The sequence below is a fragment of the Trichosurus vulpecula genome, chromosome 6 (genome assembly GCF_011100635.1).
Source record: "Trichosurus vulpecula isolate mTriVul1 chromosome 6, mTriVul1.pri, whole genome shotgun sequence".
Classification (NCBI taxonomy): Eukaryota; Metazoa; Chordata; class Mammalia; order Diprotodontia; family Phalangeridae; genus Trichosurus; species Trichosurus vulpecula.
The window spans coordinates 271116871-271144839 of record NC_050578.1 but is presented as its reverse complement, the minus strand read 5'-3'; the positions used below and the strand labels follow the sequence as shown (position 1 = coordinate 271144839).

The 27969-nt window shown below is 48.1% G+C and overlaps 1 pseudogene; it reads right to left on the bottom strand.

Moving 5' to 3' along the window:
* LOC118855199 overlaps window positions 1–27465 on the bottom strand; it is a 53744-nt pseudogene extending 26279 nt beyond the window's left edge.
* Between the last annotated feature and the right edge of the window lie 504 nt (window positions 27466–27969).

Sequence of the window (27969 nt, the reverse complement as noted above, 5' to 3'; positions counted from 1 at the left end):
AGTTAGAAGTGTGGAGATGTGGAGCAGAGGGCCAAGCAGGGTCCCTGCTTTCTGCCGAGCTTCTCAAGAGTCTGGGTCTGATGGAGTTCCTGAAAGGGTCCGACTCTGTCTCATCTCAGCCCAAGTTCACAAAGCACCAGGACAGGGGCAGGAGAGAAGGCAGAATTGAGAAAAGTGGGCGTTAACTGAGATCAGGTAAGAAAATATTTGGAAAATGTGAACACCTGCAGGTCTGGGTTAAGGGAAATGGCTGGCGGAATGACTGAGTCATTTATAGGTGATTTTGAAAACTTCCAGAAGCCTGGAGAGGGGCCAAGAAATTAGCCCAGACTCTCCAAGAAGGGGAAAAGATGGAGCCTTGGAGATGTTCCCTGGGATGGGTGGCTGGGGCAGGGGATGGTTGGCCCTCTTCTCAGCACACTTCCTGCCCCGGATTTGGCTGTGTCTGCTGCCTCAAGTATTAGGTGGAGAGACCACCTAATTTAATTAGTGGGAAGGGTGAGGGCCTGGAGTTCAGAGATCTGGGTTCAAATGCAGGCTCTGATTCTTCATAGTATGCTGGAAAGAGCGTGGGAAAGGGCTTGGGTTCAAATCCTATCCCTAACACTACCTATGTGACAATGGGCAAGTCAATTCACTTCTCTGGCCTCAGTTTCTCTCCTCTGTAAAATGAAGCTCAGATGTGAAATGCTGTTTGGTTTTTAAAGCTCTTCATGCCCAGCTCCTTCCTTTCCAGGCCTCTTATTCCTTTCCATGTACTCTGTGGTAACAGCTACATAGGCCTCTTTGCTGTGTGTCCCAACCCGGGGCGAGCCACTTAATCTCTGTTTGCTTCAGTTTCTCCAACTTGGGGTGGTCGTTGGCATTATCCCCCAAATGGGGCAAACACAACACCACCTTGCGGGGTTGTTGTGAGAATCAAATGAGACAATATTTGTAAAAAGCACTTAGCGTGCTACCTGGCACACAGTAGGTGCTTAATAAATGCTTATTCCTTTCCCTCCTCTTCTCTCCAATTCAGTTCAATAAGCATTTATAAAAAGGCAGCTAGGTGGCGCTGCAGTGCACAGAAGGCCTGGAGTCGGGAGGACTCAAGTTCAAATTTGACCTCAGTCATTTACTAGCTGTGGGACCCTCGGCAAGTCACTTAATCCCCTTTGCCTCAGTTTCTTCATCTGTCAAATGAGCTGGAGAAGGAAATGGTGAACCACTCCAGGATCTTTGCTAAGAAAACCCCAAATGGGGTCACAGAGAGTCGGACGTGACTGAACAACCACAAAGCATTTACGAAGAGTCTCATGCTCTGCTCTGGAGCTACAAAAGAAAGAGCCTTTGGCCTCAAGGAGCTGGTATTAAGGGTGCTCTTTGGACCAGAGGACCAGCCAGAGGCCAAGCCTGCAGGAGCGAGCGCACACAGTGTCTCCAAGGCAGAGAGAGGAGAGGGCAATGTCAGCATGCACTGGTATCCTTGTCTCACGATTGAGAAGTCAGAGGACTGGGTCCCAATCCTAAGCCCGCTGCTCACACCTCTGGGTGGCCCGCAGCAAGGCCCCTCTCCTCTGGGGGCCTCAGTCTCCATCTGTAAAATGGGGGGAAGGGGCTAGTTGACCTCAAGGTCCCTTCTAATTACTGTGATCCTGCGGGATTGCTTGACTGAGGCCACTCTTTGAATCTGTGATCTAGAGACTGACGTGAATTGAAGATCAGTTGCGGACCCAGTTGCGTTACCTACCCTCCCTCGGAGGCCGAGTGGCCACGCGGGCCAAGCAACCTAATCCGTGTGTTTCCTGGAAGTCCTGGGCTTGGAGCGGCCTCTGTACCAGCTGCCTGGACTGGGAGACGCTGCAGATATGAGGTCATGTGGTAGATGATTTATTCTGTTTTCCTTTATTACCTTTATTGATTCCACGCCCAGATGGAAACTCCGTATCCAATATCTAAACATGTTTAGTCTGTTCCTGTGGGGGAGTTGAATTCATTGGGTTAGGGGCCAGGGGAATACAGCGAGTCTGCAGAAGAGACAGGGTTCCTTGTAGGCCTGGGGCTGGGAGCTGACTCTGATCGGATAAATCCCACCACATCCATTCGCCCCATTCAAAGCCTCTTTCCTTTGGTGGGACCAGCTGGACCCAGCGCTTTGCAGACAGAGCCCATATCCGAGGAGGATGTCCTTGAAATAATAGATAGTCATTATCCCTGAGATTTGAGATGGCCATTTAGGGCCTTGTAAAGTGCCTTCCCAGCTGGCATCTCAACGACTCCCATCTGACATAGGCTGTGTATGTATTGTTGATCACACTTTACAAAGAGAGAATGATTAGAGAGATGGAGCAATTTGTCCAAGGCCATAAGGTTTGAAATGTAAGGGGAGGCTCTTTCAGCTGGAGCTAAGACAGTCTATACCTTACAAAGGATCCGAGGCTCGAACAGCCCATGGGCCAAGATGTTGCACTCACTTGGAAGACACAGCCTGCGATGCTGATCCAATCTCGTCTGCAGTAAGGGTCCAGGCTCTGGGGGAGTCAAAGAGAAGGGGCTTCTGCCAATCTTAAACTAAGGGTCTTTGCCCTTCCTAAAAGATCACAGTGACGTTCCCACTGAAGAGAGTGCAGCACCACCCAAAAGCTGCCCGTTGAACACTGAGCCCGGGGAGTCCAGTGGACCAACTGACACAGTTGGGGGCCTTGAGAAAAGCCCAGAGGCTGAGGGACATTCCTGGCTCAGTGGCCAGTCCACCTGCTCATTCCAGTCTGTCAATGGTTCAGCAGTCATGCCTAAAGAGTTCTGCCTCCTCTTGGTTCCCAGGTTTCCCTCAAGACTGATCTCAAACCCCACATTCTTCAGGATGCCTTTACAAGTCCCATCCTTCCTAGTGCCTTCCCTCTGAGAACACCTTCCAGCTACTCTGTGTATAGTTTTTTACATGTTTAGAATGTATGCTCCTTGAGGGCAGGGCTGCTTTTTGCTTTGCTTTGTATCCCCAGCTCTTAGTACAGTTTGTGGCATACAGTAAGCACTTAATAAATGCTTGATGACTAACTTCCAGGTCCAGTTGAACTGCAGCTGAGCCCAATGAGCCTAGCAGCTGAGCATCCTGCTAGCCCTAGCCCAGCAAAGGAGCCGTTGGTCCAGTGTTTTGTGAGAATCCAGCTGTTGGTCAAGGGGGTGACTCATCCATCACTTATATCCTGCAGCAAACTCCCCTGAGAATCCTCCAGGGCAAGAACATTAAGGACCTGCAATTCTAGAGGTGTGAGTTGCCTTGCCCATATGTGCTCCTTATACTTACAACCCATTACCATTGTGCTATAAGCTTGTGTTGCTCTGTGGACTCTGTGCGTGTTTGTGGGCGAGTGTGCCTGATATTTTGGAGGGAAATGCTTTGTAATGATTGTTTTTGCTGGGCTTTTTGAGTAAAATACCTTTGCTAAAGAACTATCCACTGGCTGATTGTTGAGGGGAAGCACACTAGTAGGGGCTTGTAAGCTACCATTTAGGAGGACAGCACTCACAAGGTTCCCCTGGAACCATCAGAATAGGAGTTGCTCCCTTTGGGGACTTTACCAACCAGTGCCAATACAGGGTGAGGGACTGAGCCCAGAAGGGAACTTTTAGTCCGTGCCAAGCACTGTGTTAAATGCTAGAGCTACCGGAAAGAACTTTGGAATTGGCCCCAGAACACCTCTGTATGAATTCTAGCTTGGCTCCCTACTCCTAGATAATTGTGGCCAAATTGCTTCCCCATTGGGGCCTTTATTTCTTCCTTTATAAAATAAGAGAGTTGGACCCATTGACTCACCAATTCCATTAAATGAGCATTTATTAAGCACCTCCTGTCCTTGTAACCAAAGCACCTAGCAAAGTGCCTGGAACATAGTGGACCTTAATAAATGGTTAGTGATTGATTGAGTCATGGGTTGATCTGCATTGGTAGAGGTAGTTTGCTCGCCGGGAGTTCCCTGTGCCGATGAAATCACAGATGTGGTCCAAGATAATGGTCATCCTCAACAAGCGAGTGGGCCCTTACTTATAGGACATTGTTAAGGTTTGTCAAATACCTTATGTATTTTATCTAGCACCTGGGCTAGGGAAGGGGAGATAATACAATCCCTGCCCTGAAGGAGCCTCTATTCTCTTTCTGGGAGAGAGAGAGATGTGAACATAGATAAATTAGGAGGGAGAAGACAGGAATAATTGGGGAGAATCCTGGAACACGTTAGCTGAGCCTTGATAACAGACAAAAATCCTGAGAGGTGGAGGTGAGGAGGGAAGGCATTTCAGGCATGGGGCACAGCCTTGGCAAAAGCACAGAGGTGAAAGCAGGAATGCCCAGGGCAGGAAGCAGCTGGTAGTCCAGTTTGTGTGGGATATTGGGCGAATGAAGAGAGCTGATTAGAGCCAGATTACAGAGGGCCTTAGATGACAGGCGGAATCATTCATGTTTCATCTTTGAAGCTCTAGGGAACCACTGAAGATTTGGGAGGGAGGGAGGGCTCCAGGAAGCCCCGTGCTTTGGAATATGTCCCCCCCTCTAAAAGTCTATGCTCCGGAGAACAAACCCTTCTTTCCAGCTTTCCAGGAGGTGCGCTTTCAGCTTTTGCCACAAGAGGTCAACCCACTGAGAGTTTTCTTACAGGCTACCCTTCTCCCAGAATCAATCTGTTTCGGTAAGTGCCCAAGCAGTCCCTCCTAAGAAAGGGTCTGGCCTCACAGACCCCTACAGGTGACCATGAAAGCACCCGGCACCTTTACTTCCAGTCACCTCTAACTGAAATGGAGCATTTCCTGGAGGTGTTTAAAAATCCCGTTTCTGAGCAGGGCTCATCAGCCTTGCCAGGCTGTCCAAGGAGACCCCTCCCTGAGCCTCTGTCTATTGGAGACCACTTTGTTTTGGGGGGCTGCCTTTATCCCCATTTAACAGACGAGGAGACTGAGGCAGGCGAAGTTACTCACAGTGAGTGATGCATTCGCCCAGGGTCACACAGCTGGTGGGACTCAAACTCAGTTTTTCTAGACTGCAAGTCTAGTACTCTAACCACTGAGCCACCTAGCTGCCTAGGTACAATCATAGAAGATGGCAACAGGGCCAGTTATTAAGAGGAGTTAGAGATGTGTGTGCACGTGTGTGCGTGCATGCATGCGTGTGTGTGTATACTTGATTATTTTGGACCAGCCCTGTGACACAGGGAATTCCCAGTGAGAAAACTCCCTCTCCCAGTGCAGGTCAGTCTGTTAGTCAATCACTAACGGTTTATTAAGGGCCTACTGTGTTCCAGCTTCTGTGCAAGGCTCTGTGGTTACAAAGACAAAAGAGAAACAGTGCCTGCCCTCAAGGGGCTCACAACTAAAATCCCATTTTTACTGAAAGCTTCTCCACCCCTTCTGGATTCTAGTGCCTTCCCTCTGTTAATTATTTCCTTTTTATCCCATATAGGGCTTGCTTTGTCTATATTTGTTTGTATGTCATCTATCCCACTAGACTGTATTCTCCTTGAGGGCAGGGGCTGTCTTTTGCCTCTTTTTGTACCCCCAGAGCTTAGCATAGCTCCTGGCACACAGTAGGCACTTAATAAATTGTTGATCAATCAATCGATCGATCGATTGACATTCTCCCGAGGAGACATCGGGGCAGTGGGGGCTGAATGGGCCTCTTGGGGTCATTCCATAGAGCTGCTCAGAGTTGTCCTCCCTGGTTCCAGCCAGTCACATGAGAGCTTTGGAGCAAGCATCAGGGCCGAATGGCCCGCATTTCAAGAGGAGGAGCAGCCTCTTATTGGCTGAAGACCTGGAAGAGCTCCTGATCAGGTGCTTCCTTTCAGCCTGCGAGTCTCCAGGTGGTACGATGTGGCTCCAAGGAGAGATGGGCAAGGCTGGGTCCTTGTCCATTCTGGGAGTATGGTGCTCTTGCCCACACGGCAGCTAAGCGCCATGGGCTGTAATTAGGTGATCTTGAGCCTCGGGTGCTAGTGGGCCAAGGGACCGGAGCTAGAAGAGACTGAGAGATCATTCCAACCAACCCCTTTAGTGTATGCTCACAAAAGGTGAATGACTCATTCAAGGTCACACAGCTAGCCAGTGTCAACAGCAAGGATCAGAACCCTGCTCGTCCTGACTCTAAGTCCAACACTTGGGCCTGATATGCTCTATGAACGTTAATTTGCCCATTCAGTTGATGATTCAAAACATCATTAAAAGCCCCATTCCTTTATTCATGTATCTATCAGATCCCCTTAGTGATCTGGTTCATCCGCACTCCCTGGGGATGGGGGAGCCACCTCTGGAATCTCAATAGAGGGCCTGGAAATTCCCAGGGGAGACACAGGAGAGTCCGAGCCTCACTTCACAGGCACAAGGCCAACCTGGTTGTTGGCTCGGTCAACAGCAAGAAAGTAGAGGTGTAGCAGGATGTCTCTGGCCGAGGGGAAGGCCATGGGCTCGAAGCCGCTGAAGCATGTGTCTTGGGCATGCTGAAGGAGAGTTGAACTGTTCATAAGTATTTTGATTCCGGGTGTCCTTTCCTGTCACCCCCAGGGTTCTCCTCCTTTCTCCCCTCTCCCCAAGAATTCTCCCTGAAGTCCACCATGTAGAACTTAGAGATCAGAGAACCATAGCACTAGGGTCAGCAGGATCCAGAGATCAAACCCTCCATCAGACAGAAGAGGAAACTGAGTCCTAGGGGAGATTGAATGACTTGCCCAAGGTCACATAGGTAGTTAGTTACCCAGTCTAACTGGCTTATTTTTCAGAAAAGGAAACAAAAGCCCTGAAATGTGGAATGATTTGACTGAAGTCACTCAAGGCAGGATTATACCCCAGGCCCTCTGACTTTCAATCCAATGCTCCTTCCACTCCACTGTGCTAAGTGCACATTGTAGACAATCAATGCAAAAGAAATTTGATTTGAGCCCTGGCTTTGGTGCTTATTGCCTAGAGGGCTTTGGGCAAATTTCTTTTCTGGCCTCAGTTTCTTGATATTTAAAATAAGGTGTTATATACTAAGTTCTCTTCTATCATCACCACCATCATCACCATCATCCCATTACGATCGCCACCATCATCACCACCTTCATCATCACCATCATCATCCCATCACCATCATCATCATCACCTTCATCACCATCATCATCCCATCACCATCATCATCATCACCTTCATCATCACCACCATCATCATCATCATCACCATCATCATCAACACCACCATCATCACCATCACCACCATCATCATCACCTTCATCATCACCATCATCATCACCTTCATCACCACCACCACCATCATCATCATCACCATCATCATCAACACCACCATCATCACCATCACCACCATCATCATCACCTTCATCATCACCATCATCATCATCCTATCACCACCATCATCACCATCACCACCATCATCACTGTCACTATCACCACCATCATCATCGTTAAATCACAGGGGCTAGAGCTGGGCAGGACCTCAGAAATCATTCCATCCAACTCCTTCGTTTTAAAGGTGAGGAATTAGTGAGGCCTGAATTTGAAACCAGGTCCCCTGACCTTCAGGGTTTTTTCCAGTAGCCCATGCTGCCCCTCCTATGAGCCTGCTTCAGGCCTGGGATGGCCTAATGAGTGGGAGATGGCTCCTTTCTTTTTCCCTTATTCATCTCTACACTCTCATGTGTTAGTTATTGTTTCTTCTATGTACGTCTTGTGTCTCCAACTGGAACATAAGATCCCTGAGAAGGGATCGTTGTTCCTCAGCCTGGCATTTAAGGCTTTCTGCCATCTGGTTCCCACTCACCTTTCCAGTCTAATTTCATATTCTTCTTCACACATTTTCCATTCCAATTAACCTGGCCTGTTAGCTGTTCCTCATCCATGACCTTCCATCTCCCACCTCTGTCTTTGGACACAGGGTCCCTTGTGTCCGGAATACACTCCATTCTCACCTCTACCTTGTAGAATCCTTAACATGTTAAAATGCTTAATAAATATTTGTGGACTGACTGACTTTGTTGGTAGCCACACATGCTACCCAGTCCCTTTCCTGATTGTCTCTGAGTAGCATCTTTCTCTCTTGAAATTACCTTGTGTGGACTCGTACTTATGTGCCAATGTGTTGAATCCCTCATTAGGTACAGGATGGTACTGGAAAAAGAATCTGGAAGCCAGAGGACCCACTTCTGATGCTTTACTCTCTGTGCATGTGTGTGTGATATGTATGTGCACATGCGTGTGCGTGTGTTCATGTGTCTGTGTACGTGTATGTGCATGTGTGTGCATGTGGCTGTGTATGTGTGTGTGCATATTTGTCTGTGTGTGCGTGAATGTGTGTGCATGTGTCTCTGTATGCGTGTGCATGTCTGTGTGTATGTGTGAGACTTTGGGCATGTCACTCTACCCTCCTCAGTTGTAAAACCAGATGGCCTCTGAGGGCCCTTCCAGCTCTGGATCAGAGAACGTGAGCTCTCAGAGTCTTTGTAGCCCTGGCCCTTAGCACAGTGCCTGCCATGAAATAATAAACATTTGTAGACTTGACTTGTTTACTTGGTTAAATTGAACTATACCTTTTTGAATCCCCTCATAGTGCCCATACAGAGTGGCATCTATTTCCTGATGTATTCCTCGGCCTTACTCATCTGTAAGCAGAATTGGGTCCAGGCAGGAGTCGGCAGGGTGAGTCCCAGCGCCTAAATGTGGCCACCCTTCTGCCCCTTTGACTAGAGTTATCTTGACAATTCTGACTCTGTGGGCTTTGGATGGAATTGTCCACTCTGCTCTCTTTGTCTTTCAGTAAGTGTATCTCTGGCACTGGAGAGAGGGTAGAGCCTTTGCAGGATGCACAGTACCAAGCCCTGGGTGAGGTTCTCCCTTCTGGGACCTTGAATTGTTCTCACTGAACTGCTTGGGAGCTCCCTTGGAAGCGGCTGGAAGGGGCCTCCTGGTTGTTTTTCCTCTAAAACAAGTCATCAAGTGAGCCAGCATGTATCCAGCACATATGATGCGCCAGGCGTTGTGCGCACCCCTCTGGTCATCTGGCTGTCAATCCTCCCATCCCAAGTCCTAACGACACTTCCAGATTGCTCCCTTACCTGGATGTAGGCACTGGCTGGTGTAGGATACTCAATGCCATTGATAATGTAGATGATATCAGGCAAGATGTGGATGGAATTGCAGCTGACGATGTACTGCATGTGGAGAGGGTGGGAAGGACGAAGGGGAATGAGACACTGGACAGGGCCTACTTTCCCTTTCAAGGAGACTCACAGAGTGAGCTCCAGTAAACAGTAGCCTCACCTCCCCATTGGAGTCCTGGCTGGCCCCTAGGTGGCTCTGGAGGTTGGTGATGACGCTGGGTGGGCCAGTCAGCACAGAGGTCCCTGTGTCCACGATGGCCTGGCAGCCACCTTCACAGCCAATCATCTCCCCATTCATTGTGATGCTAGGAAATTGGGAGATGTATGGCCCTGCCTTACATCTTAAAGTGGCTTACTTTACCCTCACTCATAACCTGCTCCTCAGAGCATCAGAGCAAAATCCAATTGGAGGCTCAGTATCAGGCTGGCCAAGGGGAGATGAATTTGCAGCTTCTGGCTCTGCTCTGTAGCCCTTCCCTGGGTTCCTCGGTTTCTCCTTGGTGAGCACTCACCATAACCTGGGCCCTCTCTGCCACTACTTCCTGGCCATGGCACGCAGCATTGTAGGTAGTCCCCCACCTCACTCCCTTTCCACCTCTTGCTCTGGGCACAGTAATCAGCACCTCTATTCTTGGAAAGGGACTTATCAATGGACAGATTTGATATGAAACTACAAGAACATGGGGCCCGAGATGTGCGTGCTCTCTCTGGCCCATTCCTCACACTCCCCAGATTCTCCCTCTGCCAGAGTCCAGATGGTTCCCTTCTACAATGGGCTCAGCTCTTCCTAACTTGGGAATCCTCCATCGCCCCAAGCTGGACTCCTTGTCATGAGCTGGACAGTCTTCTCTAATACCTCCTCCCCAGCTAATGTCTTAGCTCTTGCATCTCCATTGTCTAATGATGTTCTCTGTTCTGCTTTGATCTTCTTCTTAGGACTTGGGGTTTCAATGTTACTGCAATATCCTCCTGCCCTCTCCCTGCTCCCCTAAAATAGTCATCATCTTTCCCAGACACAGTCAGTCTTCTAGTCTCCTGCTCAGTATATTCCTGACCCCCCATGTCCTGGCATCGAGATCCAGCTTCTGAGGCCCAGAGGGAAGACTGGAAGACCAGCCTAGGAGGCAGATTGGACCAGGAGTGGATGGTATTACCTGTCCAGAGTGGCCTGCCAGTATCTGGGATTAGAGATGGGTACCCAATGGAGGTTTCCTTGGTAGTAGGAAGGGTCGGTCTAGACCCCTGAACATCGCCATATTGCCCTTCTGCTCATCCCTGAGGGAGGGAAAGGAAGGAAAGGAGGGTGTCACCAGGAGCTGAGGGGATGCTTGGTAAAGACTGCCATTTTGTCCTAGAATTTTAGAGCCAGAGCCCACCTTAGGACAGAACTTAGAATGTCAAAGCTGGAAGGGCCCTTAGAACACAGAGCACTTTAGAGATTATCCAACCTAACCCTCTCATTCCATAGTTAGATACTTTAGGGAAGAGGGGTTACCTGTGGATTAGAAAACACTAGGTCAGCCACAGGAGCACAGTATTTCTTAGGAACCTGGGCTCAGCTAATATGGTAGGGGAGGCCAGAGAGGGGAAGGGTGTTCCCAGAGCCACCCAGATGGTGAGGAGCAGAGCTGGAATTCCCAGCCAAATCCTCTGATTCCCCATCTTTATTTCCACCATACCAGGCTTTTCTTACCATTCTAGTCTAATCCTCTCGCTTGATGAACTTTATAAACATGAGCTAGTATTATCATTATCACATTATAATGCCAATGAAGAAACCAAGGCCAATAGAGGAAAGTGAGCTTGGCATAGAATGATGGCACTTTACAAATGTCGCCTCACTTGATCCTCCCAGAAACCCTGGGGGAGAGGCGCTGTTATCATCCCCATTTTACAAATAAGGAAACTGAGGTCGAGAGAAGATTGGGACTTGCCCAGGACCACACAGCTGGTAAGCAGCTGAGGCAAGAACTGACCCCATCCTTGCACAAATGAGGAGACTGTGGTTAAGACTCCTCACTGCTGGGAATCTCTTAAAGTGGATTGAAGTTCTTTCATAATGCTTCCAAGCTTTGGCTGGTGTTGGGTCACTTGATGCCAAACATGGTGGTAATAGCAGACATGGAGGCATCAATGAGTCAGGTAGCTATGATTTTGTGGGTGTGGGAGGTTTCTTAACTGACACAGGTCATGAAGCTGTTTCAAACTTAGCATGGAAATCTTAGCGAGGTCTTTGGATCTCAAAGAGGTTAAGTGACTTGTGGCATAGTCAGTAAAGTGTCAGAGTTAGGATTGGAAGCCAGTTCTTGAATCCAAGAACCTCTCCATCCACAGACTCTCCATTCCATTCATAATGGCGGACAGTTCACCGATCTGCCAGTGGAGGGCGTTTCCTGCCCTTCCTTACGAGCTCAGGTAGGCAGCAAAGACATTTTGGAAAAGCTGACCTTGGCCCCACATGTTGTCTAGGACGGGGGTAGCTTTGGAGACAGCAAGGGAGGGGTAAGCCAGACCCAGGGTGCCATTGAAAGGGGTACAGTACAGGGCACTCCCAGGCTCAGTGTTGCTCAGACCAAAGGCTTGGTTACAATCTAGACTGTCTCCAATCTCGCTACCAGGGAGAATGAAGTATTTATAGAATGGATGTGTACAGAAGTGGTAGGTAAGCAGCTCTGAAGCACAGAGGGAATGTGGAAACTGATTTGCTATGGGAACAATGACCGATAACTCTGGGTTAGCATTTGAAATTTTTTTTTAGCCCCAAGGAATAAATTGTTAAAGGCGGAATTTCAAAAACCAAAGGTCTCTGAGAGAAAGATTTTTAGAACAATGAGCAGAACCATAGCTAGGGTAGGGTGACCTGGGCTTTCTCCTGGGCGCCAAAATTCAGAGGGACAAAAATTTAACAATAACAGCCAGCATTTACGTGGCGCTTACCTGATTTGTTTCTCACAATAATTCTGTGGGTGGGCACCGTTGTTATCCTCATCCTACAGATTGGGAAACTGAGGGAGGTGAACAACTTGCCCAGCACCTCATAACTCCAGGTCCAGGACTCTTACCTACTGTGCGTCCTTGCTGCCTCAGGATGTGTACTCCATGAGCTCCCTGCCTCAGTCGGCTTCTCCTAGGAAGCAGCCCACCCAGAAGCTTTTGTGGGTGTCCCAAGGTCTCTTTCTCTTTACCCCTACATGGCTATATGAGGACATATTTAGTAGGGTTTGCTCTGGGATACTAATTTGGACTTCTCGCTCTGAGTCAAAATAGATAATCGTCTCTTGGCTGAAGCCTTGTCCCAGCCCCTAATTTCTAAAGCCCAGAGTTCCCACAGAGCAGGTTTTCTTAGCCTCAACCCCCCAAATAGATAATTATGCCTTTAGTAATGAAGCTTTCCCAATGTGCCCTTGAAGCAGCTAGGTGATGGAGTGGATAGAGCCACTGGGCAGGGAGTTAGGAAGACCTGAGTTCAAATCCCGGCTCAGAAACTTACTAGCTATGTCACCCTAGGAAAGACACTTAACTCTGTCTGCCTCAGTTTCCTCAACTGCAAAATGAGCATTATAATAGCATCTACCTCCCAGAGTTGGTGGGAGGATCAAAGGGGATATTCGTAGAGCCTGGCACATAGATGCTTAGTAAATGTTTGTTTCCTTATTCCCCTCCTTCCTACTCATAAGGCTAGCCCTGCCTTTTAGCTGGGCCTTGCATTGGACCTTATGATCACCCGGACAACGTCATAGGTGAGAAACCCAGTCATAGCACCGGTGCCGTAGTGGATAGCCATGGTTCGGCTGGTGGGGTTGGAAGCTGAAGGACTTCATAGGATCGAACAGTTTGTGGTTGGCTGCAAACACCAACAGATTGATGGTCAGTCAGTCGCCTAGTGCCCAGGCTCCACGGAGTGCCCACCCATCCTCTGTGAAGCAGTGAGAAAAGCACAGGAAATAAATGAGAAGGTTCCTTGGAGGCGGGAATCATGGCAAAAAGGACCGTGGCAGAAGGAAGAATGGCTCATCTCAGTGATGAAATGAACACCTGCTCTAAGACTGAAATTCTGGAAATGTGGAAATCCTCAGGGACCTCATTCTATGGACTTGTCTTCTCTGTGAAAATGAGGGAGTCGGACCAGATGTCCTCTTAGATCCTTTCCAGCTTTAAATCTATGATTCTGAGCACCTCTCTGAAGGGCCTGATCTCATTTGCATGGACTATTATTCCTCTCTCCAGTCCTCGGACAGATGGGGATGTCCTGCTGCCCAAGGGATCACGACCGTGACAAAAGCTCTTGGGCCCTGGTGGACTTATAGCAGGCGGAGCTGAAGTGGTAGATTGAGGGGACCCAGAGGTTGGAGGATCCGGCATCGAAGAGGACAGTGAACTCTTGTGGGGGGTTCCTGATACCAATGGTTCCAAAGTACGCAATCTGCCAGACCAGGAAAAATGGGCAGTTTCAGTGGATGCTCACCAGCCCTTTTGTCTTTATGGTGCCAGGCAAACCCCGCCGTCCTCATTCAAACGTATCTTGTGCTGTCCCACCACCTTGGCTTACACCGTTCCATCCCCACCAAATCGCTCTTAATTTCTCCATCTGTCCAAATTCCACCTGCTCTCCAAGGCCCAGTTTAGGTCTCTCCCCTTCCTTGTCCCCTCCAACCCACAGAGAGCATTCTCTCCTGTGAACTCATAGCAACCATGCCCCATGTCACTTACTTGCCAATAAACCATTTACTACCTCCTGGTATCTCATACTGTCTTCCCAACAGGGCCTGTCCCGAAGGAGCTTACATTCCACTGGAGGTGATCACATTAGTTCAGTGTCTCATTTGGGTAAGATGGAGAAGGCCAAGGACATGGTTCAATTCTATAAAATCCTCTTTTTGGCTCTTAAAGTCTTTTCCAACCTGGCCCTCTCCTACTTTTCTGGTTTTGTTTACAGCTTACTAACCTCTGGTTGTTCTGGCCATCTTGGTGTTTTTGGCACGAGACACTCCATCTCCAGGCATATTCATTGACTCCCCCAGGCCTGGAATTCTCTCCCTCCCCATCTCTGCCTCCTTACTTGCCTGGCTTCCTTCAAATCCTGCCTGTAAGAAGCGTTTCCTCATCTTCCTTCCAGTGCCTTCTCTCAGTCTTCACTTTTTCCTCTAGAGAGTTTGTTTGTTCATTGTCTCTCCAATCTGGGGCAGGAACTGTCTTTTGCCTTTTTTTGTATCCCCAGTGCTTAACATAGTGCCTGGCATTCATTCACTCAATAAACATCCATTAAGTGCTTAATAAAATGCTTATTGACTCGACTGACCTGACTCTTCTTTAACCACTCTCTATAAAAAGAAAACAAATCGCTAGCGGAAACATGGCCTTAGGCTTAGGGCTTTCTACGCTGGGGGTGAGTCCAGGGTTGCTTTGGGCGCCCACTCCTCTCAGCACCCAACACTCCAGCTGGGGTTTGGATCTGAACCCGGACCTTCCAACTGATTCATGTCCACATAGTTGACCAGGGCTTCTCCAGATTCTTCGGTGGCTACAAAGCGGGAAAAGTACTTAGTTGCCTGATTCTGTGGGGGTCTCTTCAGGAAATCTTTCAGCAGACCCTCTTCTCGGAGGTTCTGCCTTAGGGACTTCCCTCTCTTCAAGGGGATCCTTCAGGGTTGGAAAAGATGATAGTTAAGAAAGGATGAGAAATAGGTAGGGGGCTGCTCAGATCATCTGATACAGGACACCCACGACCCTGGAATTTATACTCCACTCGGAACTTTCCAAAGCCATTCATTATTTCCCAGAGTTCTCTCAACAATCGTTCGATGAGGCAAGAATAATTAGTGAGTAACTAGAAAGCACTTTCTAGACCTTATCTTACGTGAACTTCACAAGCACCCGCCGAGATCAGTCCTATGGGTGTGTTTATACCCACTTTATACATAAGGAAACTAAGGGTGGTCATTGGAAGGGATCCCAGAGGGTATCTAGGTAGCCCACAATTTTACAGATGAGGAGGGCAGCTTCCAATTTTAACTAGTTATCCTTGCTCACCAACTATCAAGCTCAGGGGTTTCTATGCTGTGGAAGAAAAGCAAATGCCATCAACACCTTCTCAATTTTGGCACCTTGGGGCAAAGGGCCAGCTGTCCCAGCCTAGTTACAGCTCTGGTAAGGAGAGTTCAGAAGGAAAAAAACTCACCTGATGAGGCTTTTGGAGATGACCACCAGCCCCAGAAGAACCACCTCATATTTCTTGCCTGTACCCCAACGCCTTGGGAAAAGCAAGATGAAGCAAGGAGCTCCTGCAGCTGGCTCAAAGCTGCCTTCCATAGATACTTCCCACCACGCACTTGGGCCCCTTGAAGGCCCATTAGGGAGACTGGATAAGAAATGCAAACTTTCCTGGGGACACTCCTTTCTGTCCCTGTTATCCTCAACAAAAGTGATTAGAGAATTCTCCAAATACAGAGTTGTTGGGTTTTTTTAAACTACAGTTTCTTCCTTTATGTTCTTCCTGGAAAGCCCCATGACTTACCCAGGGCATTGGGAAGTTATTGCTAACTGGGATTTAATCGGAGTCAGGACTGGAAGTAGAGGTTGGGGAACCAAAAGCATGTGTTGAGTTCAAGTAAGGAGAAAAGTGGTGGTATGTCCTCCTCTGGCCATGGAGGGGACAGCTCTCCAACTTTGGGGGCAGGGAGGTGTTTCATGGGGTGCCAGCTCCTGTTGTGGACTGGGAGATAAGTATTACTTATCATTCATCCCACTTGCCTTAACTCACCCATTTCTCCCACGGGCCTTGGGTGTCCAGTCTCGACAGCCTCTCAGAGGAGATTCAATTTCCAAACTTAGAGCCCAAGGGAAGAGACTTAGGAAAAGATCTCCAAGATGGCACGGCCAGGTAGTGACCAAGCCCTGAAGAGGCCTCAGATCTCCCCACTTCCTTTGTGGTTCCTCTGGGGTTTGAGAAAGGAAATAATCCAGTTCAATTGCATTACTGGGCCTGCTCTGGACTTGGTGTTGAAAAGTGTGGAGTCCAGGGGAAAGAAGAAAGAAATTCAAGGGGAAACGGGGGCTAGCCTGGGGTAAAAGGAATGGTGTGGGGGAAAGACGGAACAAAAGAAAGGGTGAGCTAATGCTGTTTGGTCTGCAGACTGAGAAGCTGGAAAAATGAGAATGAGTGTGTGTGCGCGGGAGGGAGGGAATCCCCCAGCGCACTCCCCAAAGTCCCCTTCCCCGCCTTACTGACAGAGGAAGGGCAAGAAGTTAAGGAACAGGGTCAGGCGGGGATTTTAGAAGGGAAATAAAGGAAGTGAATAACCTGATGATTTGTAATGTATCTGTGGGCTCATTCATGCGGAAGCTCTCTCCAATTATACAGATGACAGCCCGTGGGACCCTAATCCGTGACCTCCAGACGGTCCACCCAATAGACAGAGAGCTAGACAAAGCATTTATTAAACACCTACTGTATACTTAGGTGCTCTGCCAAGCACTGAGAATATAAATAAAAGCAAAAGAGACAGTGCTTACGCTTGGGAAGATAGCATATAAAAGGGGGCTGGAAATTGGGGGTGAGGGTAGGTGGGTGGCGGGGCTATTCGGGAAGAGATGGAAAAGTCCAGAGAGTCAGGAGTAGAGCTGTGAGAGAAGTGAGTTTGGATCCCAACAGGGCTGTAGAATTATAGATTTAGAAATTAAAGTTCATCTAGTCCAACCCCTTCATTTTACAGTTGGGGAAAACTGAGACCCAGGGAAGTGAAGTGATTTGCCAAAGGTCGCACAAGTTTCGAGTGTTAGAACCAGGATCTGAACCCAGATCTTCTTTTTCCAAGTCTGGTATTCTCTTTGCTCTCCAGTGATGTACTTTCACTTGGAGATGGTGGGTGAGGTTGTCTCCCACCATGTCTTGGGGCCATCTACTCATTCCACCATTGCTGTCTTTCATAGTTAGGACATCTCCCCCTACATCGAGCCCTCATCCTCTTCCTTCCATCTTCACCTCTTTGTTCTTGGGTCTGTCCTCAGCAGCCAAGCAGACCTCAATCTTACCCATTCCCCCATAGATCAGCCCTCGCTCCCATGTCCTCCCTCAGGCTTCTCTTCTCCAGGCTAAACATCCCCAGTGCCTTTGACTAGTCTTTGTATAGCATAGTTTTCTGTATTCTAACCATCCCAATGTTCCTCTTCTAGGTATGCTCCAACTTGTCAATGTTCTTCTTCTAAGATGGGGTCCTAGAACCAAACCCACAAATGCAATATTAGTTGCTTGGTATGTCAGTGGCTCTTACTGGACCCCACACCTCTGACTTCAACTCAAAACGTCTTGGAGGAGGCAGCAGAACACTGGTGATCGCACCTCCACGTGCTTTTCCTGAACCCCTGGCACCTTGGTTGTCCTTGTGGGTGCAGCAGTGGCAAGTGAGATGGGACCTATGTGTAATGAGAGTAGTAATGGGTAACCATGACTCAGGTGGTGCCCAGCCATCAAGATGGAACTGAGACCAGCTGACTGTGATAATTTCCCTCTCTGGGAATCATTCTATTGATCTATAAAATGAGAGAGTCAGACTCAGTGATCTCTAAGGTCTCAGCCAGCTCTAATACTTTTTTTGATCCATCCAGTGGCCTATGAGAGTTGAAACAAGTGCCATTCTATGGAGCACACTCAGAGTTTTCATCATGGTGACTGTATGCACATGGCAGCTGATTGCTGGGGACTTGTCCCCTGCCTCCATTCAGCTTTGACCCAATGGAATGCCAGACTTTGGCATTTCTTGAACTCATAAGGTACCCTCCACTTCAGGACACATCCTTCTCAGGACAGATGCTCAGTCACCTAAGACTGGGAAAGAACAAACAAAGGCAAAAGCCCAGAATAGCAGCCAAGGGTCCAGATGCCAGCTTGCCTAGTTGGGTCCCCCCTGCATGAGTTGGCACCGTGACACTGGGGTGGGGAAAACTAGCCACTCCCTACCCTTTCCTGAAAGTCTTCCAGCTATGCGACACCCCTGAGAGATTGAAAGGAAGAGAGTGCCAGTTGGAAGTTGACTTTTAACTACCATGGCCCCCTACACCCCAGCCCCTGTCACAGGGCAGGAGCAGGTCAAGGGACTGCTCAGAGTTTGCAGTCCTACTAAAATACTGTATACTTTTAGCACTGGGTCACCAAATGTCCAGAAGCAGTCACCAAAGCTTCCATTTGGTCCAACTAGAACCAGAAAGGGCAGCCCCACGGGGGTGGCCATTGTTACATGATCCACAATGGCAGGAGTTCCCCAGCCTCTTAGTCTCAGTCACCAAAAAGCAACCTAGGATTTATGGTTTAAACCTAAGATTTAGGTTTTGTATAAACCTATTTATTTATTATGATCATCAACCTGAATGATGGAGTGACACAGACTATGGTAAATATGTGAAATTGAAAATCTGTGAAAAATGAGCTTCCCAGCCTTTCTTTGGCTGTTCGAACCCTTGTCCCCTTGCTCGGTCCTGGTCATTGTCTAGCCCAGGGGTACCTGCGACCTCGAGGCCACACGTGGCCCTCTAAGTCTTCGAGTACGGCCCTTTGACTTAAACTTCACAGAACAAATCCCCTTAATAAAAGGATTTGTTCTATAAAACTTGGGCTCAGTCAAAAGGCCACACCCAAGGACCGAGAGGGCCACATGTGGTCTAGAAGCCACAGGTTCCCTACTCCTAGTCCAGCCCATTGTCTAGCCCAGTTTCTGTGAAACCCTGAAACCACAAAGGCAAGAAAGAATTAGATAAACAAGAAATTTCCTGATGTCTATGGGCAAGCTGGGGAAGTGATGATCATGATGCCAGCTTTCTTCTTCTGAAGTTTAAAGGTTATTCACCAAGTGCTTTCTCCCCAGTGAGCCTGGGACACAGCTAGTGTAGCTATATGCCCATTTTGCAGATGGGGCCCAGAGTGGAAGAAGCTGGCCATTTGGTCTCACAACCTTGGGGTTGGGATTGCCTACCACAACCACAAGGGAGTTTCCTCAGGCAGAGCAGAGAAAGCAAGGGCCTGGAAGACATAGTACGTAAAAGGCTGCAGGGGTCTTAGCAGGTTGTGGGCTCAAGTCCCATCATCAGATCTTGACTGCATGACAAGCATCATTCCAATACTCAGGAGAACAGGGACTGCCGAGGAAGCAGCTGTTCCTGTCCAAGCCACAAGCCAGGCTGAGTAGACAAGGGTGTTTGCTTGGCTCGATTGTTGGACTCTGGACCGGGGGCTCTTTACCCTAGAGAGAACAAGCAAACAGAAGGGGCTGTCCTTTGGGGCAGCTAGCTGGTCAGGGAGCCTGGCACACACAGCACAGGTACTTTTCAGTGATAACTGACTCAGCCAAATGGAGCTGGCCCCACAGTGTACATACCTCTAAGTTCCCTGCTCTCAGGTCCCAAAGCTGCACACAATCCACATCCCAGGTGCTCACTGAGGTCAGGGGAGGATGGACAGTGTAGCTTTGACTAAGGACTGCTCAGTCCTTGTGGCCATCACCAAAAGCCCCTAGAGGTCTTGGCTGAGGGTCCCTCCAGGAGGATGCAAGTTCCTGGAAGGCCCAACCCATTTGTCTTTGTTCCTGCTAAATCACAAATGCTGGGTGAATGGATGAGGCTGGTGATCTGGTATCTCCATTATAATCAATGTGGGACAAGGCCAGAGAATGAGAGGGAACGTGCTGTGGGAGCTGACAGTCTCTGGGAGACCACAAGCTCTGGGCCTTAAAGAATGCTGGTTGAAGTGGTCATAAATTCAGGGCTGGAAGGCTGCTTAGAGCTTATCTCATTCCATTTGATAAAGACAGTAACTGAGACTTGGAGAGCTAGATGGGGTCATAGGAGATGCACAGTGTCTAGAAAGAAAGAGGTGACCATCTTGTTGGATTCTGCCCTGGTCCAGCTGCCTCTGGTTACTGTCTTCATTGTTTCCAGGGGCCACAGTTTAGGAAGGGCCCTGACAAGCTTGAGTTCATCCAGAGGAACATGACCTGGGTGCTGAAGGACATGGAAACCAGGCCACAGGAGGAGCTGGTGAAGGAACTGGGGATGTTTTAACTTGGGGAAGGGAAGAGCCCAGGGGGGGCATGACAGCTGCCAAATGCAGGAGGAAGGCGGGTAGAAACAAGCGCCCTCCTATGGAGCACACTCAGAGTTTTCATCATGTGGCATACAGCCACATGGCAGCTGGTTGCTGGGGATTTGTCCCCTGCCTCCATTCAGTTCTGACCCAATGGAACCCAGGACTTTGGGACTTGTTGAACTGTATTCTGCTCAACCCTAGAAGGCAGAGCTGAGGGTAGCGGGTGGGAGCTGAGGACAAGCACTGTTTCCATTCAACGGAAGGAAGAACTTTCTTCAGATGGGGGTCCTCAATGGGCTCCCTGACTGAAGGTATTCCTGAAGAGGCTGGATGACCACTTGTTCAGAAGGGGGAAGGAGGAACTCTTGTTTGGACACAGATTGGACTCAAAAGTCCTTTCTGTGATTCAGAAGAGATCAGGCAAGGTGGATGGTAACTTGAACCCACAGCAATGAGAAATCACAATAAAAGTAATGTGAACTGAGTCCACAAGCCCATTGGTACAGGACTCTCTCCTCATCGGCTGGCTCCTGCACGGGGGCAGGGATTGGCGAGGGATTCACTCTCTTCAAGTCTTTAGACTTGCTTTGGGTTTCCTTTGAGTCTTTTCAGGCTCTGCAGTCACTTTGGGACCTTCTAGCTTCCAGCTTTGAGAGAGAAGATGGAAGATCCCAATCCCACTTCAAGTCTTTGAAGTCAGAATAAGACTCTGGGAAGAAGTTGGCACGAGAGAAAAGGGCAGTCTCCATCGAGTCCCTAGCCTCATCTTGCTATGCTAGAGACTTTGGGGGAATTTCCCCTTGGGTGACATCTGGGGCTCTCTTCCTTGGTTGAACTGAGTTACCTCGATCCCAATGGGAGAGCTCCTTCACTCTGTGTTGGCAGGTATGTATTCGTCTGTGTATACTTTCTCTGATTTCTGTTTTACTACTGCCTTGATACTGACTTTCTGTGTTCATTGTGAAACTAATTATTTGGTAGAAAGGGAGTCAAGTTTTGGATATAAAGCCTGGTTCTTTCTTCACCCCAATTAGTGAGCAGTGCCCAGAAGTGTAGCTTGAACAGGAAATCACATCCCCTAGACTAACAATATTTAAGGGAGCAGATAGATAGAATTCTAGTTTGGTTCTCTCCTTCTCCCTCCCTCCCTCCCCCCCCCCTCTCTCTTCCTCTCTCTCTCTTTCTCTCATTCTCTCTCTCCTCTCTGCCTCCTCTCTTTCTGTCTCTGTCTCTGTCTCTCTGTCTCTGTCTCTCTCTCTCTCTCTCTCTCTCTCTCTCTCATTCTCTCTCTCCTCTCTGTCTCCTCTCTTTCTGTCTCTGTCTCTCTCTCCCTCTGTATCTGTCTGTCTCTCTCTCTCTCTGTCTCTCTCTCCTCTCTGTCTCCTTCTCTCTTTCTGTCTCTGTCTCTCCCTCTCTATCTGTCTGTCTGTCTCTCTCTCCTATCTCCTTCTCTCTTTCTGTCTCTGTCTCTCTTTCTCTCTCACTCTCTCTCTCTCTCCCCCTCCCCCTATCTCTCTCCTCACCCCCCAGTTTCAGGAGAGCAGAGGCGCCAGGGTTCTGGCCCCAACCTCCTGCTTCTTCTCCTGGTAGGAAATAAAGTCTCCTTTAGGGGAAGGTGGGGAAGAAGAGACTAGTGATATCTAACTGCCTCCCTTTGAGCCACACAATGACAGCCCTATGCTCCATGCTCACTATTGATAATAAGAGGTATTTACACAGCAAAAGTGCACAAAACGCTTCAAATATGTTGTCTCATTTGATCCTTACCACAAACCTGGGAGTTAGAGGCTATCATTATCGTTCCCATTTTAGAGAGGAGGAAACTGAGTCTAAGATAAACCGGCTTGCCCATGATCACATAAGGGTAAATGTCTGAGGCAGGATTTGAAGGCAGATCTTCCTAACTCAGGGTCATCATTCTATATTCTATTGCACTATCTAGCTGTTGAAATGATAGAAGGAATGAGATTTTAACCTAGAGAAAAAAGAAAATAAAGCCTGAAGACAATGGCCTCAAATCCTTAGAACATTACCATGTGGATAAAGGATGAGACTCACTCTTATCTTCCAGCCAGATTGGACAGCGCCGGCTGGGTCTGCCATAGAGAGAGCTCTGCTCCGGGGGTTAGCTCGATGGTGCCTTGCTGCTTTAGAGGCTCCCCCATCGGGGGAGGGGAGAGTGGATGTCCTCCAGGGCCCCCCCACCTCTCCGATGCCGTAGTCCTGAAGCTCTTTAACCTGCTGGCACTGATCCAAGCCTGATTTGTTTGAACACTCTTGACCTTATCACAGCCCACTCTAGGTGCTCCTCAAGTCCCATGAGACACAAATTCCAAAGAGGCTTCCAATAGCCCTGCTGACATCAAAGCCTTCAGGCATCCAGCAGAGACCGACTTTTAGGTGAAAGGCTTGGAGGTCACCAGCTTAAGTACATTAGTCATTATCGATCACGTCCATCTTGGCTGAGAGTCAAGAATTCTGTGAGGGTCAAATAACTCCCTTAATCACAGATCTGTGGGCTGGGAGCTCTTCTAAGGGGGGCGGGGGAGGCTCTTGGTCATTGTTATCAGCAAGAATGTGCTCTCCATGTGCACAGTAGCAGCCCCCTCTGTCCCTCATTACTCCAGGAGACCATTCAGGGAGGTACAACAAAAATGGCATTGGTCCTGGAGTCAGGAGATCAGGGTTCACCTCCCCCTCTGTGATTTAGGGACTCAGACCAGAAAGCCACCCTCCCAGTTCTCCTAGAGGAGATCCTCTGATCTCCCTGGCTCTGGGAATTACCTTCTCTCCTTCACATCTCGAGTGAAAAATCCGCTTGACCAAACACTAGCAGGGACTTCTACTTCAACTAAATCTGTTGATTTGCTCCTCTGACTTACTCACTAACCTCCAGGCTTTTCATGCTGTCTGCTTTCCCTCGAATGTCCTGCATCCGGTCATTGGGCATGGAGAGGACCTCAGAAATTAGACCACATTTTGCAGATGAAGAAACTGAGGAGGGAAATGACTTAGCAGAGGCAGGATTTTACCCCGGGTCCACTCCCTCAACCTGCCTTCTCTCCCATCTGCTGATGGTGACATTCACCTGCCTCCTCCATGAAGTCTTTTTTGATCACCCAAATGAAGTGCACTCTCTGTCTCTCTCTGTCTCTTTTTCCCATCTCTCTTCATCCCTCTCTGTCTCTGCTGTTCTTCCTCCTTCCTCCCCAATCCTTCCTTCCATCTTTCCCTCTCCTCCTCAACTTCTATCTCTCTGTCTCCTATCTCTCTGTCTCTCTGTCTCTGTTGTGTTTTCTCCTTCCTCCCTACTCCCTCCCTCCCTCTTTCCCTCTCCTTACTAACCTCTATCTCTCTGTCTTTCTATCTCTGTCTCTGTCCCTGTCTCTTTTTCATTTGCTATTTTGGCCCTGCAGACTCCTCTTACTCTAGTTTGGCCCACATTTCACTGTGATCTCCTTCAAGTAGGGACAGCCCCTGCCCTTGGCATTGCACACAAGTAAGCACTTAATGTTCATTGAATGGACCAATGAATCAATAGATAAAAGGATTCTCAAATGAAGGAATGTGTGCGTTCAGAGGCAACATGACAGCTTTCCCTGGATAGGCTGCAAAATCTCAAGATGCCAGCTGGACACCAAGGGGCAGAACTGTGCCAAGGCTGAGGCTTGGTCCAAAGAGACCTGGGATCATAGAATCATTGATCTTGCCCTGGCTGGAACTCAAACGCCAGCTGGTCTAGTGCTCTCAGAGCAGGATAGAGGGTAAGGAGGGTTGTCACCAGCACTCATCACTGCCATGCTCATGCCACTCCTGGTGCTGCTCCCCCGCAGGACCCTGTTCTGTAGCTCCATTTTATCAAATGTTTACCACTCATGCGCTAAAATCATGCCACGATTCAAGTCAATTTGACACATATTTATTAAGCTTTTACGACATACAAGGCGTAGAGTTAGGGACACAAAGGTAAAGTGCCCCTCATACAGCGTACAATCTTGTGAGGGATCCACATGTAGACAGAGAACGTAATGCATTGAGAAAGCTCTGACATTTTGGGGGGAATAAAGAAAGGCTTCTTGAACAAGACGGCAGCTGAGCTGAGCCTTGACTAAAGTTAGGGATTCTGAAAGGAGGTGTACAAACAAGCTATAGATGGGTGTCAAAATATTTTGGAGACACTGTTTTCCAGAGCTCAGGCCTAACAAGCAGGCTGTGTCCTGAGCTTGGCATAACAATAATCCTTTGTGCTCGGGATGATGTCACCCTCTGGCAAAGTGTATAGCTTGGACCCACACCAGGTGTTCACTGAGGGATTTAGCTCCCCGTATTTCCCTGGGCCATCTGTCACATGTTCACAATCACTGACAGATACTGTACTCCTGTTCCTGTCACAGAGCTCTGGTTCTGTAGCTGGCAGGGTGGCCACGACCCCCATGACAATGACTGTTCCCATGAGACCCAAGAATGCCACATTGTCCCAAGAAATGCCAACCAAGAGAACTATCTCAAGATTTAAGAATGACTATGTTGTAGCCAACCCCTTTCATGTACATAAGTGGCCCCCAGCCTTAAGTCCTCCTTCTTAGGAGAGGGAGCATATGTAAGTATATGTCACTCTCCTTAATCTGAAATTAATTTAATCTCTATTTGCGTCCTGACTCTCCTGTCTCTAGCCTGCTCTGTTTTTTTTTAGCTCCGGCCACCCACATGTTAGAGGCCGGTTCAGGTCCAGTTGACACAGGCTAAATGGAAATGGTCAATGGAGGGAAGGCTCTAGAACTAATAGGACTTGGGGAAGGCTTCCTGTAGAAGGTAGGATTTTAGGTAAGACTTAAAGGAAGCCAGCAGGCAGGATGAGGAGGGAGAGAATCCCAGACATGGGGGACAGCCAGAAAAAAATGTTCAGAATTGGGAGCAATTCCGAGGGTCTTGCTCTAGGAACAGCAAAGGGACCAGTGGCATTGGATTAAAGAGCCTGAAATTTCAGGAGTGCATTCCAGGAATGTGGACCAGTCTGTGCAAAAGCGTGGCGTAGTGATCTCAGAGAACAGAAAGTAGTCCTGTCTGGCTGGCCTGGAGGTATGGAGCACATGCACCTCAAGGATCACAAAATTCTGGTGATCCATCATGCTAAGGAGGGGAAGCGGGGCCTTGAAAGCTGTGCCACTGGAGTGAAAAGTCTAGCAATTCCTCAAGTATTATTCCAGCAACAAAATGATTAGATGACTCGTTTGAGGCTCATCTCCAGGTTGGATACAGGACAATGAACTTTGGAGGCCCAGGGGAACTCTGGAGGACCAGCTACCAGATAACAGAGGGGTTATTGTCTATATAAGTATGCACATAGACAAATCCACTGATTCTTTAAAATATTGAAATATGAGCAAGATCTCCCATAAGCCTTGGGTATGTGAATAGGACACAGACCTTGTGGTCAATTAATTCATAAAATGACAGCATAACGTTATCTGTGTTGCATTGTATTTTTATTTATTTTGTTAAATATCCCCCAATGACATTTTCATCGGGTTGAGGGCACTGCCCCAGAGTCTGACACTTCTGATATCCAATCTCCTCATTTTGCAAAGCAGGAAAGTGAAGTCCAGAGAAATACAAGGTCATACAATTACAGTAAATGACAGAGCCGGGATTTGACCCCACGTACTTTGACCAGAAATTCAGCACTTTTTCTAAGTCAAGGTTGAATCTAGATTTTTTTTTTCCTGCCATACTTTTTAATATGATTATTATGTTAGCTATTTTCCTAATGTTGAACCATCTTTTTATCTCTGGTATAAATTCAACTTGGTCAGAGTGAATAATTTTAAAAATAATTTAAATTATTTTAACAATAATTTATAATAATATTAAATAATAATAAATAAATAATATAAGCAATAATTTTAACAATAAATTTTTTAATATAGCGCTATGATTGGTTTCTCCCTGCTATAATTTCATTTCAAAGTTTTGCATCAATCTTCATTAGTGATATTAATCTACAGTTCTCTTTACTTATTTTATCCTTCCCTTGTTTGGGTATTAGATCTAATACACCTAAAAAGAAGTTTATTTAGTGATCCTACTTCTGGAAGTTCATGACAGTGTGAAAAAGGGAGAGTCTGTCTTCCTACTTCAATTTATGCTAAAGTATCCTCTGGTTTTTGTTTGCTTACTGTCTGGTGAAGAGAAATCCCATTTGGCCTCTAAGCTGGAGTGACTGAGTAACTTGCTCACCAAAGAAGCTAACCAGCTGATTTGATGTCTTTCCCTGGCTTCATCTGAATGAGAAATACAAGCCACTCTCTGGATGGGAAGATAAAGAGGTCTAGGGTTTTTATCTCCCTACTCCATCTGTTATCTGGCTGCTTTGTACATTGGCCCCGCTGGCTGCTGCTTCTGTCCCAGCTGCGGGATGACTTTTTTCTTTCTGGTTCTTAGATGAAGGTGTACTGGAATCAGGACAGGCTCGGCTATGACCTTGTGAGCTTTGAAAGGTCATCGGAGCAAGCTGGGGAGATCCAGGAACTGGAGTTCACTCCAGAGTTTGCTGGAAGCCAGGCCTGGTGCACCTGGACAGCCCTGAGAAAACCTGTTTGACCCAGCCCAGCAATGGATTGACACCTAAGTCTCTATGTCCTATAATAAGGGAGAGACTTTTTCTGCGTCTAAGCCACATTCAGAAGTGAAGTTGATTGGGCAAAACATTTGTAGGGACTGCTTTGAGTTTGGGGTGTGCCAGAACCGGCTTGAACTGGCTCATGGGCTGATTGTTAAATTTTCACGGCCACCCATTTACACGGCTGAAATTGCAAAGAGCTACAGCTCCTACAGTCAGGCTTCTGACCTCATCATTCAAATGAAACTATCTCCCCAGTACTAATAATCTCTTAATTGTCAAACCTGAATCCTCATCCTTTATCACTGTCAATCGCCTTCTTCCTTGATACTCTCCTCACTCTAGGTTTTCACTACTTTATCTGCTGGGTCTCCTCCTACCTCTCTGGCCACTCCATCTCCTTCTCCTTTGCTGAATCCTCCTCCAGGTCATTCCTGCTAACTGTGGGTGTCCGGCTTTGTTCTGGATCTTTTTCTCTCCTGTTATATTATCTCGCTGGGTGAAATATGGATTCTGTGGATTCCGGGATCATCTCTGTGAGGACTAGATTCTCCTTTCTACTTACCCAGCCCCAGCTGCTGACTTCCAGTCCGGCATCTCCAATTGCCTATTGGGCATCTCGTACTGGACGTCCTGTAGACATCTTAGTTGTAACATGTCCCAAACGGAGTTCCTTATTCCCCCCTGCCCTCACTCTCCCATCCCCCACACTTCCCTCGGATTGCTGAGGGCACCACCATCCTCCCAGTTACTCAGACTCACAACCTGGCTGTCATCTTGGACTTCTCCCTTTTTCTCACCCCCTTCTCCCCATTTCTAATCTGTCGCCAAAGCCTGGCGATTTCACCTTCGTAACATCTCTTGAATGTGCCCCCTTCTCTCCCCTGGCCATGGCACCACTCTGGTACAAAGCTCCTCACACCTGGACAATTGAAATGGCCTGATGACTGATCCCCGAGCCTCTCGACATTCAACTGTCAAAGTGATCTCCTTAAAGCACATGCCTAACCAAGTCACCCCCCTACTCAATAAATTCGAGTAGCTTTCTTCGGCTTCCGGCAGCAAATAGAAGATCTTCTGTTTGGCATTCAAAGCTCTTCACAAGCTGCCCCCCTCTCCTCTGCCCCTGCTACACCTTTCCAGCCCTCTTACACCCTCCCC